We start from the raw sequence: 17,040 nt of genomic DNA, 5'->3' as shown, positions 1-17,040 counted from the left end.
CTCTATATTTTGGTGTATTTAAAGAAATAAGTTTTAATAAACTGTTCTATCCATTAAGAGTTTGGTCACTGAAAAGGGATAGAAAGGAATAGAAAGATAATACTGTTGGGCGATGTTGATTAATTTGGCATCGTTCGATGTCTAATATGAAACATCACAATGGACGATGCCATCGTCATTGTAGGTGGGGGTGGTTGTTAAATATCAATTAATTCATAACGAATTAATTAATTGTAGCCTACCGTTTTCACTACCTGACCCGCATTGTTTGTGGACCAACAATGAACAATGAGATAGGCATACATTTATGCGCGGCTAAACAAAACGCAAAAAAAAAAAATAATAATTCTCATACTAAGTACTTTTGCATGCACAGCAGCACAGAAACATGACAAAACAGTGACACAGCAAAGACGAACTGCTGCTCTTGCTGTTTTAAAAGGACGCAAATGAAGGTGCAGCTGTTTGTCTGCATTGCATACAACCATATCCAAATCCATATCCACAGACAACCATATCCATGCTGGCACATAAAACCTAAGGATGTTCCATATTGAATCTAGTTTCGTTATGTAACTATTTATAGTATAGTAAATATTTATATCTATTTTTTACTGAGGATTTGCACCATGTTTATTTGGACTTTATTTGGACTTTGACACATTATTTATTATTTTCTTATTTTTTTATTTGTTCATTGTAAGTGGTGTTGTTTATAGTAACTGAAAATATATTATTTGGAAAAAGTCAAATTTGCTTCACTGTTCTATTATTTTGTAACATTTGTAACATACCGTATACCGCGAAACCGTCAAACCGTCGTATTGTTTTAGACGATTATCATACCGTAAAAAATTCATACTGTTACAACCCTAGTAGTGAGTATTATGCTGTTAAAAGTTGTATTTACATGTAATTTGTGCATGTGTGTGTAAACGTAACATTCTGTAGTGCATTTAGTTATTGCCCAGCAGGCACACAATGTCATAAGACGTCAATATTAGGTTAGATTTAGGTTGTGATGTCAGATGACCAAAATTCAATGCCTAGCCAGCGTCTAAGGACAACATTATTTTGATGTCCAATAATGACGTTGTTATTTGGTTGATTTTAGGTTGTTAGAAAGTGAACAAAATCCAATGTCAAGCCAACATCTTAAACCAGCGGCATATTGACGTCAAATACTGACATTTATTCATCAGTTTGGCACCCAAAATTCAACGTCTGGTAGATGTCATAGTGGTAACGTCCACACAATGTCAAGCTGTGAAATCATTAGACGTTGATATTTGGTTGGTCTTAGGTTGGACGTTGGGCAGTGACATCAGGCTGACGTTGAGTTCTGTTGTAAACACAATTTTCATTTCCAAACAAAATGCAGCGTCTCCATGACGTTAGGGTACAATTTCAATCTGACAGCATGTTGACGTCTTGTGCCTGCTGGGTGTTTAAGGCCATTTCGATCATCATACTGTAAATATCCATCATCTTCTCATCAGTGACATGCATTTAAACAAGGGGTGCCCATACTCGGTCCTGGAGGGCCGGTGTCCAGCAAAGTTTAGTTCCAATCCCAATTAGACGCACCTGGGCTAGCTAATTAATCTCATACTAGGCTTTCTAGAAACATCTGTGCAGGTGGGTTGAGGCAAGTTTGAGCTAAAATCTGCAGGACATCGGCCCTCCAGGACTGTGTTTGGGCATCCCTGATCTAAACAATCTCTAGGTCAATGCGTGTAAAGATTTTGAACACCTTCTTGGACACTTATTGCTTCCAAACAGTTTGCTGTTGCATGTAGCATTATTAAAATCCTAGGTTGTAGAGCTGTGCGATTTGAAAAAAAAAAACTAATTGCAATTGATTTGACAGACATTGCAACTGCGATTTGATTTACAATTTAATTTTGTAGTCAAGCTTCAGCTCAATAAGGACATCCTGGGATTTTTAACAACCACAGAGAGTCGGGGCCTCGTTTTAACATCTCACCCAAAAAGACGGCACTTACTGAGAAGTATAGAATCCCCTTCACTATACCGGGGCATTAGGACCCACACAAACCACAGGTTGAGCGCCCCCTGCTGATCTCACTAATACCACTTCTGGCAGCAACCTAGCTTTCCCATCCAGGAACAGACCAGCCTCAGCCCTGCTTAGCTTCAGAGGGTGACCATGTGAGAATTGCAGAGAGCTAGCATGTGCTAGGTTGTGCTTGCTACTATGTTGTGCTTGTTAACATTAGTTATTGCACTGTGAGTTAACCAGAACAATTAACAACTTTATTTTCATTAATGTTAACAAAGATGATTGAATACTGTAATAAATGTATTGTTCAGGTGATTAAACACATGAATGGAACCCAAAATCAAACTGGCAAAAATGCAGACGCACTTTTTAGGATAATTTAGTTATTTAGACATTGCTGTGCTGAAGACACTACAGGATGTTTGTTGTTCTCAATCAAAAATAGCAGGACTACCAACAAAAATCACTTTTAAATCTCTTCTTGTACTATATTATCACCTAATAGTGGAGTGAATCTGTCTGTTGACTTGTTTTCCTTAAATTAGCAAAGGTTTTGTACTTCTTGGACTCATTGATCTGAGTGTTACGCTCCTCTGTTTTTGAGTTTAAAAAGTTCTGTAGATAATTTGACTTTTAAAAATCAAATTTTTATAAAGTATAAAGTTGTTATACGCATGGTGCAGAAGGTTTTGAGTATGTTTTAATCCAGTGTGACAACATTAATTAACATTTAACGGTAAATCTTCTTTGGGTTTAACAGACAACACTGAGGTTAACCTTTGGATTCTGCATCTGTTCTAGCTGCTACTTTAAATCATTAAAGAGACTCATGCTCTCAAATACACAGATGCAATCTGATTTTAAAAGTAAAACTAAGTAGAGTAAAAATAAGTACAGCAAGAAGGTCGCTGGTTCGAGTCCCGGCTGTGTGGAGTTTGCATGTTCTCCCTGTGTTGGTGTGGGTTTCCTCTGGGTGCTCCAGTTTCCCCCACAGTCCAGACACATGCGCTATAGTGGAATTGATTAACTAAATTGGCCGTAGTGTATGGGTGTGTGTGTGTGTGTGTGTGTGTGTGTATGTGCGTGAGAGAGAGAGAATGAGTGTGTATGGGTGTTTCCCAGTACTGGGTTGCAGTTGGAAGGCATCCACTGCGTAAAACATATGCTGGAATAGTTGCCGGTTCATTCCGCTGTGGCGACCCCTTGTAAATAAGGGACTAAGTCAAAGAAAAATAAATGAAAAAATGAAAAATAAGTAGGAAAAATAGTAGTAAAACTAGGTAAAAAGGAAAACAAACAAACAATGTCATGTGGGATTTTCACATAAATTCCTTTTAAATTTGGCAATGCAATGGAATTTTTAAGTTAAAATGTTAAATAGATTATTAAAGGACATTATTCAACCTCCAAAATAGAAAAGTAATAAAATAAGAGGGATTTATAAGTAAAACCTTTTACATATGAATTAATTATTTTGCATGTAAAATGCTTTTATTCAACTCTACTTAATAATAAATACATTTTTAATTCAACATTCAGTGAGGGTTTAAAAATGTTACATAATTTTTGTAAAAAAATATGAATTTATGACATTTTTATCTTGGCAACTCCATCCACCAAAAAAAGTGATGTATCTACCTATTCAAAGCATAAATGATAAATTAAATAATGCTAATTGTGACATAAGTGTCTTTGCAATGTCTTCCCTAATGAATTTTAAAATTTTAAAATGTTAGTTGTTTTCCATGTAAACAGTGTTTCTCTTTGACTTTTTTTTACACTTCCAACCAGCCAAAATAGCAATGCAATCTGAACTGTCATTAAAATGTTAAATTAAAAAATGTGCTTGTTTTGGAGTTATTCCCTTTTTTAAATTGCAATAAACAGAATAGTGGGCATTATTTATTATTATTATTATTATTATTTATTTGTATTATTTGTTAAATCAAATATTATAATTTAAATAATAATAATAATAACAATAATAATGTGTCTTTATTTTATTATTATTATTATTATTATTATTATTATTATTATTATTATTATTATTATTATATTTCTATTGTTTTTTTATTCTTTTCATTTTTATTATTTATTATTATATCAATTATTACTATAATAATAATTATTATTATTTTATTATTTTTTATTTAGATTTTTTATTATTGAATCAATTATTATTATTATGATTTAATACTTGTATTTTTATTAAATTAATTTGATTATTATTATTATTCATGGTTGTTATTATTATTATTTTACTATTATTATATTTTGTATTATTTATTGTTAAATCAATTATTCTTATTATAATTATTATAATTTATGGGTTTTATTTTATTAATATTTAATTGTTTTATTTTTTATTATTAAAGCAATTGTTATTACTGTTATTTTATCATTTTTAATTATTATTTATTATTAAATCAATTATTATTATAACTAAAATAATAATAATAATAATAATAATAATAATAATAATAATAATAATCATTATTATAATTATCTATTACTATTTCTGTTATTATTTTATTATCTTTTCATTTTTTTATTTCTTATTTAAAATCAATTATTATTATTAAGATTTATTACAATTTTTATTATTGTTTTTATTAATTTACTATTCTTTTTATGTTTTTAATTATGATTTTTTTTTATTAAATGAATTTGAACAAACAAAAAAGGTATTATTAAAGTGTTTTTTGCCAATACCCTGACAGCTTCATATAGTACCAAAAATTAGTGCACGCTTATAAAACTGAAATCTTAAACATTAAATAAGTGTTATCTGATTATAATGTGCAGAAACTAAAGCAGCTCTCTGTTCTGACCTTGATAAAGCGTCTCTATGAGGTCAAATGCTCTCATGGGCGACAATAACCTACATATGAACAACACAATCACGAGTGAAAGAATGACCAACAATAAAGCCATATAAGCACTATATCTGAACACTTCAGCAAACGGCAGCTTGTTCATTTCACTGCAATGAGACACCTATCAGCAGAAATAGCCTGAGTTTATCACATTTCCTCCTTTTCTCAGTGTCATTCGTACATGACACAATCTGACAGGACAAACATCCTCCAACAGACGCAAATAGCACATTTAATAACAGCTCTTACATAAAACGACACCAATCATGCCAGAATAATAACAGCCTCAATTAGAGCTGCACAATATATACTTTCAGCATGGATATCGCAATGTGTGCATCAGTAATAGTCACATTGCATAGATATGCAGTGCATGTTAACTTTGCAAAACACACAAAACCGCATGCACTGTCTATTTCACTTCTATCTTTGTTGCATTTATGCTTGCAGTTCGTTTAATACATGTTATACATGATTCACTCACTACAGAATCAATCAATCTAAATCAATACATTTGGTAACACTTTAGGGACCGATTCTTACTATTAACTAGTTGCTTATTAGCATGCATGTTATTTAGATATTATAAAGCACACATTCTGTATTCCTAATCCACCACCATACCTTAAAAACTGTTCATAAGGAGCAAATTAGGAAGCAAAAGTCATAATGGTTTGCTAAGAGAGAGAATTAAATCTTAAAATAAAGTGTGATCCAAATGATTTGCAACATATAGCGCAGAAAAACACAACATGGCAACGTCTGATTTTTACAATATTGTGCAGCCCTAGCCTCAATTGAAAGCAATGGATGCCATTAGTTAACCTTAATAAACCACATTTAATTATTATCACCAATAGGAGAAATGGACATTATTCTGAACATCAAATGCCTGCTGTTTAACATTAAAACACACACTTATGAAACATCGTGTTGTATATTTACAGTAAAAATACTGACAGCCACAAAACTGTAAATAATCAAAGAATCAAAAGCATTATAATGCTGTAGAAACACAGTTTAATACTGTAAATATAAGTAATATAACAGTAACTCACCGTATATGAAGATTACAGTTTGCTAAATTGTGTTTTTAAAGCATTTTCAGCAGGCAATACTGTAATTATGGAGAATGCACAAGCCTCTTATTCTTAAAATACAGTATTTAACACATATGTTAGAGCATAATTTGGCTTTTTTACAGTAATAAACTGTTTCTACAGCATTATAAAGCTTTTTAGCAGCTAATATTGTAATTATGGTGCATGCATTAGACTCCATGAGCCTCTTATTCCTAAAATACAGTATTTAACACATATGTTAGAGCATAATTTGGCTTTTTTACAGTATTGAACTGTTTCTACAGCATTATAAAGCTTTTTAGCAGCTAATATTGTAATTATGGTGCATGCATGAGACTTCACAAGCCTCAAACTCTAAAAATACAGTATTTAACACACATTTATGACCATAAATTGACTTTTTACAGTATTAAACTGTTTCTACAGGATTATAATGCTTTTCATCAGGCAATACTGTAAATATGGTGCATGCATGCGACTTCATGAGCCTCTTAGTCGTACAATACAGCAATTAACACACATATAAGAGCATAATTAGCATTTTTTTACAGTTTTAAACTGTTTCTACAGCATTATAAAGCTTTTCATCAGGTAATACTGTAATTATGATGCACGCATTAGACTTCACAAACATCTTACTCTTATAATACAGTATTTAACACACATATAAGAGCATAATTTGCCTTTTTTACAGTATTAAACTGTTTCTACAGCATTATAAAGCATTTCATCAGGTAATACTGTAATTATGGTGCATGCATGAGACTTCACAAACATCTTACTCTTATAATACAGTATTTAACACACATATAAGAGCATATTTATTATTTTTTTACAGTAATAAACTGTTTCTACAGCATTATAATACTTTTCAGCAGGTAATATTGTGATTATGGTGCATGCATGAGACTCCATAAACATCTTACTCTTACTGTTTCTACAGCCTTATAATGCTTTTCAGCAGCTAATATTGTAATTATGGTGCATGCATTAGACTCCATGAGCCTCTTACTCTTATAATACAGTATTTAACACACACATTAGAACATAATTTGCCTTTTTTATAGTATTAAACTGTTTCTTCAGCATTATAATACTTTTTTGCAGCTAATATTGTAATTATGGTGCATGCATGAGACTTCGCAAGCCTCAAACTCTAAAAACACAGTATTTAACACACATATTATGACCATAAATTGACTTTTTAACAGTATTAAACTGTTTCTACAGCATTATAAAGCTCTTCATCAGGCAATACTGTAAATATGGTGCATGTATGCGACTTCATGAGCCTCTTAGTCGTACAATACAGCAATTAACACACATATAAGAGCATAATTAGCATTTCTTACAGTATTAAACTGTTTCTACAGCATTATAAAGCTTTTCATCAGGCAATACTGTAATTATGATGCACGCATTAGACTTCACAAACATCTTACTCTTATAATACAGTATTTAACACACATATAAGAGCATAATTTGCCTTTTTTACAGTATTAAACTGTTTCTACAGCATTATAAAGCATTTCATCAGGTAATACTGTAATTATGGTGCATGCATGAGACTTCAAAAACATCTTACTCTTGTAATACAGTATTTAACACACATATAAGAGCATATTTATTATTTTTTTACAGTAATAAACTGTTTCTACAGCATTATAATACTTTCAGCAGGTAATATTGTGATTATGGTGCATGCATGAGACTCCATAAACATCTTACTCTTACTGTTTCTACAGCCTTATAATGCTTTTCAGCAGCTAATATTGTAATTATGGTGCATGCATTAGACTCCATGAGCCTCTTACTCTTATAATACAGTATTTAACACACACATTAGAACATAATTTGCCTTTTTTATAGTATTAAACTGTTTCTACAGCATTATAATACTTTTTTGCAGCTAATATTGTAACTATGGTGCATGCATGAGACTTCGCAAGCCTCAAACTCTAAAAACACAGTATTTAACACACATATTATGACCATAAATTGACTTTTTAACAGTATTAAACTGTTTCTACAGCATTATAAAGCTCTTCATCGGGCAATACTGTAAATATGGTGCATGTATGCGACTTCATGAGCCTCTTAGTCGTACAATACAGCAATTAACACACATATAAGAGCATAATTAGCATTTCTTACAGTATTAAACTGTTTCTACAGCATTATAATGCTTTTCATCAGGCAATACTGTAATTATGATGCACGCATTAGACTTCACAAACATCTTACTCTTATAATACAGTATTTAACACACATATAAGAGCATAATTTGCCTTTTTTACAGTATTAAACTGTTTCTACAGCATTATAAAGCATTTCATCAGGCAATACTGTAATTATGATGCATGCATGAGACTTCACAAACATCTTACTCTTATAATACAGTATTTAACACACATATTAGAGCATAATTTGCCTGTTTTACATTACTAAACTGTTTCTGCACCATTATAGTGCTTTACTGTAATTATGTAAGACTCCATGAGCCTCTTATTCCTAAATTTCAGTATTTAACACGCATATAAGACCATAGTTTGCATTTTTTACAATATTAAACTATTTCTACTGCATTGTAATACTTTTCAGCAGCAATACTGTAACTATAGTGCATGCTTGAGACTTCAAATACAGTATTTAACACACACATAAGAGCATGATTTGCCTTTTACTGACTCAGCAGACACACCTGAATATACTGAGAATCCATTATTAAAGTAAATGAGCAGTCACCCATTATACTGTAATTACTGCAGTTAGTATGGTGTTTATAACTGGTTTAAATTAAACACTGACTGTGGTTTGATGATTGAGCTATTGCTAAAATTCATACATTCAATTTCTTGTCGGCTTAGTCCCTTTATTAATCTGGGGTCGCCACAGCGGAATGAACCGCCAACTTATCCAGCATACGTTTTACGCAGCGGATGCCCTTCTAGCAGCAACCCATCACTGGGAAACATCCATCCAGCCTCATTTTGTGTATTCACGTGAAGGGGTAGGGGTGTCTCAATTCTCTTTATCTTGACGGCTTAGGGCAAAGGGAAAGGGCTAGATAGTAGGGTTATTGCGATAACATTAGTTCATCTTACAATACACTGAAAACCCTAATTATTTGACTAAACTAAATGAATCGAGTAAACTCGTTGCCTCAATTTAATTGAGCAATAGAGTCTCCCAAAACTTGTATCATTCATTCATTTTCTTGTCGGCTTAAAGACACGCGGTACAGGTGAACTGGGTAGGCTAATGTATGAGTGTATGAGTGTGTGTGTGAATGTGTGTGTGGATGTTTCCCAGAGATGGGGCATCCGCTGCGTAAAAACTTGCTAGATAAGTTGGCGGTTCATTCCGCTGTGGCGACCCTGGATTAATAAAGGGACTAAGCCGACAAGAAAATTAATGAATGAATTAATCATTTTAATTTCATTATAGTATAAGATAATATGCTAATATTTTAATATTTTTATAGAATTAATTAGTTACTAAGCAGCAATAAATAACACTGTAAAATATAAGGAGTTTTCATCTTATTTTCTAAACTAGTGGGGTTTGAAATTGATGAATAATCGTATAACCCTAAAACCTTGATTATTTCTCAGACTATAATCGTACAACCAAAATCTATAACTGTTGCATCCCTGGGGCGAAGCAGGTCGCTGGTTCGAGCCTCGGCTCAGTTGGCGTTTCTGTGTGGAGTTTGCATGTTCTCCCTGCGTTCGCGTGGGTTTCCTCCGGTTGCTCCGGTTTCCCCCACAGTCCAAACACATGCACTATAGGGGAATTGGGTAGGCTAAATTGTCCGTAGAGTATGAGTATGAGTGTGTGTATGTTTCCCAGAGATGGGTTGCGGCTGGAAGGGCATCCGCTGCGTAAAAACATATGCTGGATAAGTTGGCGGTTCATTCCGCTGTGGCAACCCCAGATTATTAAAGGGACTAAGCCGACAAGAAAATGAATGAATGAATGTTGCATCCCTAATAGGCAAGAGCCGGTGTATTATTCTGACAGTATAACCTTGGATAAAATTATCACGGCATCACAGTATTGTGGTTACTGCTCTAAAATATATTCTTTGTACATTTTTCCATTTTAAACACAATATATTTCATTTTACAGCAGTAAACATGTCAGGCTGACTTCTGCTGTCTTCGTTAGCTTCAAAAACACTGATTTCTTTACAAAATAAATGGCATCTTTGGATATCTTTTCAGCTGGAGATACTGTTGTCCTAAAAATAAACGTAAATAAAAAATCTTACACATACCTTAGAAGCGGTATTGAAGAACATTTTAAAACCTTGACTTTACCAAACCCATCCCATACCTACATGACACCACAAATAAAATTAAAATTTTTAATTATTTGTTTATATTACTATAGTTGTTTAACCATAGCAACAAATAGAATCACCACAACAGATTAGTTCAATAATCTAACTAATAACATAGCTTAAAACTACTTCTACAATATTAACAGTGAATATAGTGTATATCCTGTCCATGTTTAAACTGGGTTATTGTACACTTCATGAGGGCTTATTTAGCAGACTCCAGCTGCATTTCAGCAGCACATCTGCTCGACATTAGACTTTCCCTTTAGCTGAGCAGCAGGAATGAAGCTCCTCACACTCCTCCACGTCTGATTGCTTGCTGTCCATCTGATCTCTCAATACATCTCGCCCACATTTACACCCACACACACAAATCACAGTCTTCAAAAACACCAGTGCATCATCACCATATGCACACAGCATATATGAGGTAAAAACTGATGCAACAAATACACAAACGCGTCTCCAGCTGATGTTTGTTTACATTCACGTGACAAATCCAACATTGCTTTTCTCTGACACAAACAAAAACAAAAGCTCCACTGTTTCACCGACAGCCAAAACATGGCGAATTTTCCTCCTGGCACCGCCACATGATGTAGTCCAGCCGGACATTTAGGACACCACCGATGTTATAATAACAATACATTAGTTTAACACAGATGTCATTGGATGATGTGTAATGTAGGTTAGTTTTACCTGTGACCGAGTGTTTGTCCTCTATGCTGCTGTGATGTGGAGCAGGGCTGATGTGGAGACACTCATTAAATTCCTCGTGTGTGTGTGTGTGTGTGTGTGTGCTGCTAGTTTAAAGTATTCCTAACGGAGGAGCTGAAATAACTGAGAGTGTCGGACTGACTCACACACACTGCTACTGACACATCTGTGACTCCGCCCACTGAGACGTGAGGCGTGGCTAGAGCGCTCTTCTGCCAATCAGAAGCAGCGACTGTGTGCTCGTGTTTTGCATATAGTATAGTTTAGAATAAATAAATATATTAAAATAAGGAACTTTTCTGACCATCCAATCACTCTGTATAAGAAAAATATATATAAAATAAAATGAAACGCAATTAAATTAAATACATATATTAAATAAATTAAATATTTAATAAAATATATAAAATATAAATATTCATTCAAAAAATGTAAAATGCATATTAATAAAATATAATCAATTATATATAAATGTATAAAATAAAAATAAAAAATAAAATACATTTAATTTATTTTGGCTTCAATAAATTATTAATATTAATTAAAGTCAACAAATAAATGTTCATTCATTCATTCACTCATTCATTTATTTTCGTTTTGGCTTAGTCTCTTTATTAATCAAGGGTCGCCACAGCGGAATAAACCGCCAACTTATCCAGCATATGTTTTACACAGCGGATGCCCTTCCAGCTGCAACCCAACACTGGGAAACACCCATACACTCTTGCATTTACACACATACACTACAGCCAATTTAGTTTATTCAATTCACCTATACGTCCCCACCACACCCACACCAACACGGGGAGAACATGCAAACTCCCAACAGAAATGCAACTGACTGGGCTCAAACCATAGACCTTCTTGCTGTGGGGCGATCCTGATACCCACTGCGCCACCGTGAAGCCCCTAACATAATTATGTATTTATTCATTCATTTTCTTTTTGGCTTAGTCCCTTTATTAATCAGGGGTCGCCACAGCGGAACGAACCGCCAACTTATCAGCATATGTTTTACGCAGCAGACGCCCTTCCGGCTGCAGCCCATCACTGGGAAACCTAAAATAAATATACGTAAAATAAAAATATTTAAACAGTATGATGAACGTACAAATCCTTACGTGAACTTTGCAGATGTTCAATCTGATCTCTCTGTCTGGAATGAGACACACCCAAGACAACATCATGTTTCAAAACTTTCTGATTCACAAAATAAAATGTAGATAACTCACAAATTGATTAATTTAACTAATATAATTGTTTTTTTTACCAATAGCCAACATAAATGACATTTAAAAAGCAATGCATCCACTCAAAAACTGTAAATCTAGGCCTACAGTAGATAATAATGAGCTTGTGCAGCACTTTGGTTGAATTAAGCTTTATCAGACCAAATGCATTTACCAAATCTACCAGCATGAGCTGATGAAAAAATGTGAGGGATCAAGTTTTGTCCTGCATGAGTGAGTGTGTAAAAGTGTTCATGTTATACACAATAGTATGACGACATAAACCGAAGCGACATTAAAACACACAGAGAATTTCATCATCGGTTAAAAAAATGCAGGATACATACAAAATGCACAGTTATGTTTTAACATAGGTTTAGTCGTGCCTAATAATCAGTTTCATTATTGATTTTGCTGCAATTATAAAACAAGTGTGACCAAGTTTTAGGTCACAAGAAGCCTAAATTAATTATTCTTTCATTTTCTTGTTGGCTTAGTTTCTTTATTTATCCAGGGTCGCCACAGCAGAATAAACCGCCAACTTATCCAGCATGTTTTTACGTAGGGGATGCCCTTCCAGCCGCAACCCATCTCTGGGAAACATCCACACACACTCTTACACTATGGACAATTTAGCCTACCCAATTCCCCTATAGTGCATGTGTTTGGACTGTGGGGGAAACCAGAGCACCCGGAGGAAACCCACGCGAACACAGGGAGAACATGCAAACTCCACACAGAACTGCCAACTGAGCCGAGGCTCGAACCAGCGACCCAGCGACCTTCTTGCTGTGAGGCGACAGCACTACCTACTGCACTCTAAATTAATTGTATATATTGTCAAAAGGTGCAAGCCTAAGCTAAACAGTTGTGATCTCTGATCCATCAGGTGGCACTGCATCAAGAATTGGCATTCATCTAGAAAAGATGGGCTCCGGATTACTTTGGCAAACCTTTGTCAAGTGCTACAATACATAGTTACATCCACAAATGATCTGTCTGCAGTCCTAACCTGTCTCCAATAGAGAATGTGCATTTGCGTTTTTCATACTGTCCCAACTTGCTCTGATTTGGGGTTGTATATGAATATATTTATATTATTTATTACTCACATGTGTGTATTACTTGCATCCTGTATATATAATGGCCATTTTGTGTCTTTTAAGTCGATATATTTTTAGGTGTATTTTTTTGTTATTCGTTTTACATTCATTCATTTGTTTTCTTGTCGGCTTAGTCCCTTTATTAATCCGGGGTCGCCACAGCAGAATGAACCACCAACTTATCCAGCATATTTTTACACAGCAGATGCCCTTCCAGCTGCAACCCATCTCTGGGAAACATCCACACACACTTCACACACACCCACACTACGGACAATACACTATGGACAAAGCCTACCCAATTCACCTGTACCACATGGGGAAACCGGAGCACCCGGAGGAAACCGACCCGAACGCTGGGAGAACATGCAAACTCCACACAGAAACGCCAACTGAGCTGAGGCTCGAACCAGCGACCTTCTTGCTGTGAGGCGACAGCACTACCTACTGCGCCACTGCCTCGCCTATTCGTTTTACAATTGTTTTTAACTAATGTTACCGTGTTGTACTGTTACGCTGTTTGTTTGTTAACCAAACTGCTTATCTTTATTTTATTTTGTATACATCTGGTTTTTTAAACTTGTTTAGTGATCATTGTAGCTTATTAATTCTGTTAATCAAACACACGGGTCTGTGTATATTGAGCAATAAATTCACTCCATCATGCATTTACTTTGATAAATTGCACACATTTGCGCATGTAACAGGCTATTGCTTAAACAACTTGATTTTTCACTGAAAGCGAATGAGACGTACAGTGAAGATGGAATGTACACCATGCCTTAATCACATTGATGGTGGTTCACATTTTCTTAAATCAAAATTACTAGACGCCTTGCTTCATGTAATAAATTTATTTTCAACAGTTCACATGTAACTGATAATCAATAAAGCGTAATTGGCACGCTGTCCCGGGAGAGAGCCCTGAACTCGTAATAGTCCCGAGCACGGGGCTCCCTCCCGTTAGAAGGGCGAGAGGGGAGTTTGAGCTCAGGTAGGTCTCGAGAACTCCTCTGCTTGTCGCCGTGTGAGAAGTGTAAACTATGGTTATCTTGGGTGATAATTTGGTTTAGTCGATTGGCTATGATTTATGTTTTTGGATGGTGGGAAGAAACCGGAGAATCCAGGGGAAACCCACGCGAACACTGGGAGAACATAGAAACCTTTCACAGAAATGCCAACCGGCCCCATATGAGGTTGGACCAGCAGTGTTCTTGCTGTCAGGCGACATTGCTAGCCACTGGGCCACCGTGTCGCCCTATCGGAGAAACAAGGGTGGGAAGTAGAGGTGGAAGAGGGGGAAACTTCAAGACGAAGATAACTGGAGTGAATAACTCTGGTTATTTATAATGCGTCCGTAATCATCTAATAGGGCAGATTACAGAGCTAATCAGGTGCCAGCCGTGTTGATCATAAGCACATATGATAACATAAGATCATAAGATACATAAGATCCTCTCGTAATTAGTTTAGAAATAAACCACACTTTTTGCTAATGTACAACAAAACCAGTGAATCCATGATGAGGTAAGTGACATTATAAAGTACACTGCCATCCCATTTGAAGAAGTACACGACTTGTGTCCTCGTGTCATCGGAAGTTTGTTCTTACAAATCTGAACTTGGCAAGTCTAAACTTCCAAGGATGCAAATCCAAACTTTGCGTACTTGCATACCTGCCAACACTCCCGTATTTCAGACCCATCTCCCGCCACCCTCCCGTTTTGTTATTTCTACCAAAAAACTTCCTTAATTTCAACCCGATGGTCCTCAGCTTTTTGGTGGATGTAATCTTTTTCAGTCTGTAACACCCTGGGTCACCAATTTTGGTATGGTATCCGAACACAGCGGCTGCCCGAAACCCACTATATAGTCACAACACAGTACAGTTACTAACCTGGCTCTCTACAGTGTTATTCAGACACCCAAATCAACTCCCAAATCCCCCCAACCACCCCTCCGGTCTCAAAGACTTTCCGAGACAAATGTTGGCAGGTATGTACTTAGTAATAAGTCACCCTAACTGTTTCCATCTGTTTTATTTATATTTATTAGTGGGTCTGCAACATATTGTGGGAGTTCTCCAGGATCGACTGCTGATGTCCATGAGAAGCTGATCCAGTGATTTTTCAGAAATTAGAGAATCAAATGCAAACTCAGACACTAATCCGAATATAGTTTATGTCAGGGTTCTGCCACTCTGGTCTTGTAAATTCTAGTTTTGGTGGCAGAGTCCGGACACTAGCTCTGTCTTGTCCTGTTTCTGTCATTGTGCGTGTCTCTGTATGAGCACCAATTGTTAAAGTGCTTGGACTGAGCGCGTTCCCGCTTGATGCGGGTGCTTGAGGTCTATGCGTGTTTGCAATTGTGCGCTCCTGTGCGGATGTTCAAATTCGTCGGTCTGCAGCGTGGTGCTTCATTCCCAGTGTCTCAGACTAGTTGGTCTCGGTTCCGGTCGGCGCTGGGATGAAACATGCACGCTGCCTGTGTGAGTGCACGGTAAGTGTTTTCATTCATCGCATACTCGTGTCTCGTGTTCAGTCTTCTGTTGGTGTTGTGTTTAGCACATGGTGTGTTTACATGCACCGCATGCTTGTGTTGTCATGAACACACAGTTAATGAGTTCTCTCATTGGCTGTGTGTTCTAGTCTCGTTTTATGTGAGCGCATGGCTTGTGTTGTCTCTTTGTGTCATGTGCTCTCCCTTCTATTGTCTAGTCCAGGGGTCGGCAACCCGCGGCTCTAGAGCCGCATGCGGCTCTTTAGCGCTGCCCTAGTGACTCCCTGGAACTTTTTCAAAAAATGTTTGAAAATGGAAAACGATGAGGGAGGTAAATATATTTTTGTTTTAATATGGTTTCTATAGGAGGACAAACAATCTTAACGTTTTCCAATGCTGTAAAAGTGTGTAGAATATTTAATTTCAACATTTCTGTCAACGAAGATTTGCGTCATAGCCTGCGACACACGTTTCTATCAGCAGGGCGGGATGCCAGGCAGGTAGCTGTTGTAAACAAACCGGCGGCTGTGTGATGCGCCATGGAGCGCAAGCTGTCTTTAGCAGGTCGCACACCAGAAGCGCCGCTCGGCGGCGCGCCGCATGTATTTTAGAATTCTAAACATAGGTTTCTATCAGGATACACACACCGGCGCCGCAAGTCGGTGGCTGTCGGCGGCGCCCGGTGACGGCTCAGGACGCAGTTCATTTTTCAGCTGCGCCACAGAGCGCCATCTGATTAGTTTCATGTTAAATGTCATTCGAATGTGCGCGTCTGGTGTGTGATACTTTAAACTGTCATGCACGCCCCGTGTCGCGGCGCCGAGCGGTGCTTCTGGTTTGCGACCTGCTTTTGCCAAAGATGTACAGCGGGGCACGCTTTCTCATTTTCCCTCCCTGAGAGAATTCAAAGAAGCCCATCCCGATCACTCACTCAACGGTGATTATTTACAAGGTGCGATTGTTGATATGCAAACTGCATTTGGGAGCAGATTTTGCGAGTTGCGAAAGGAAAAAACGAGACTGTCTTTCCTTTACACACCCCTGGAGATTGACCCTTCCTTGTTGAGCACATTCCCAGGAATGACTCGAGCTGATCTTGATATGGAAATGGCAGGCTGCGTTTTATTGCACTGTTTGTTGCCCAGATAAGGGGCACGTTGTGCACG

At 36.3% G+C, this 17,040-nt stretch overlaps 1 protein-coding gene and 1 long non-coding RNA gene across 10 annotated transcripts in view; one reads left to right on the top strand and one right to left on the bottom strand.

Annotated features, from left to right (window-relative positions):
• The window catches only part of inf2 (inverted formin 2), an 80,609-nt gene extending 69,435 nt beyond the window's left edge, over positions 1–11,174 (bottom strand). For all 8 annotated transcript variants that reach the window (XM_087289788.1, XM_087289790.1, XM_087289792.1 and 5 more), the window contains exon 1: positions 11,026–11,174. The gene's annotated coding sequence lies outside the window, so the exon portion shown is untranslated. The remainder of the gene's footprint in view (positions 1–11,025) is intronic.
• On the top strand, positions 4,680–8,686 carry LOC147839865 (uncharacterized). Of its 2 annotated transcripts, none has more exons than XR_015513049.2 (3): positions 4,680–6,060; positions 6,205–6,859; positions 6,946–8,686. It is a non-coding gene; the product is annotated as an uncharacterized LOC147839865 (long non-coding RNA). The 2 variants fall into 2 exon arrangements; XR_015513048.2 differs by having other exon boundaries at positions 4,680–6,151; positions 6,287–6,859; positions 6,946–8,675.
• Positions 11,175–17,040: the final 5,866 nt, after the last annotated feature.

The sequence above is a fragment of the Danio rerio genome, chromosome 17, assembly GCF_052040795.2.
Source record: "Danio rerio strain M-AB ecotype USA chromosome 17, GRCz13ab, whole genome shotgun sequence".
Classification (NCBI taxonomy): Eukaryota; Metazoa; Chordata; class Actinopteri; order Cypriniformes; family Danionidae; genus Danio; species Danio rerio.
This window is presented reverse-complemented; position numbering and strand designations above follow the sequence as displayed.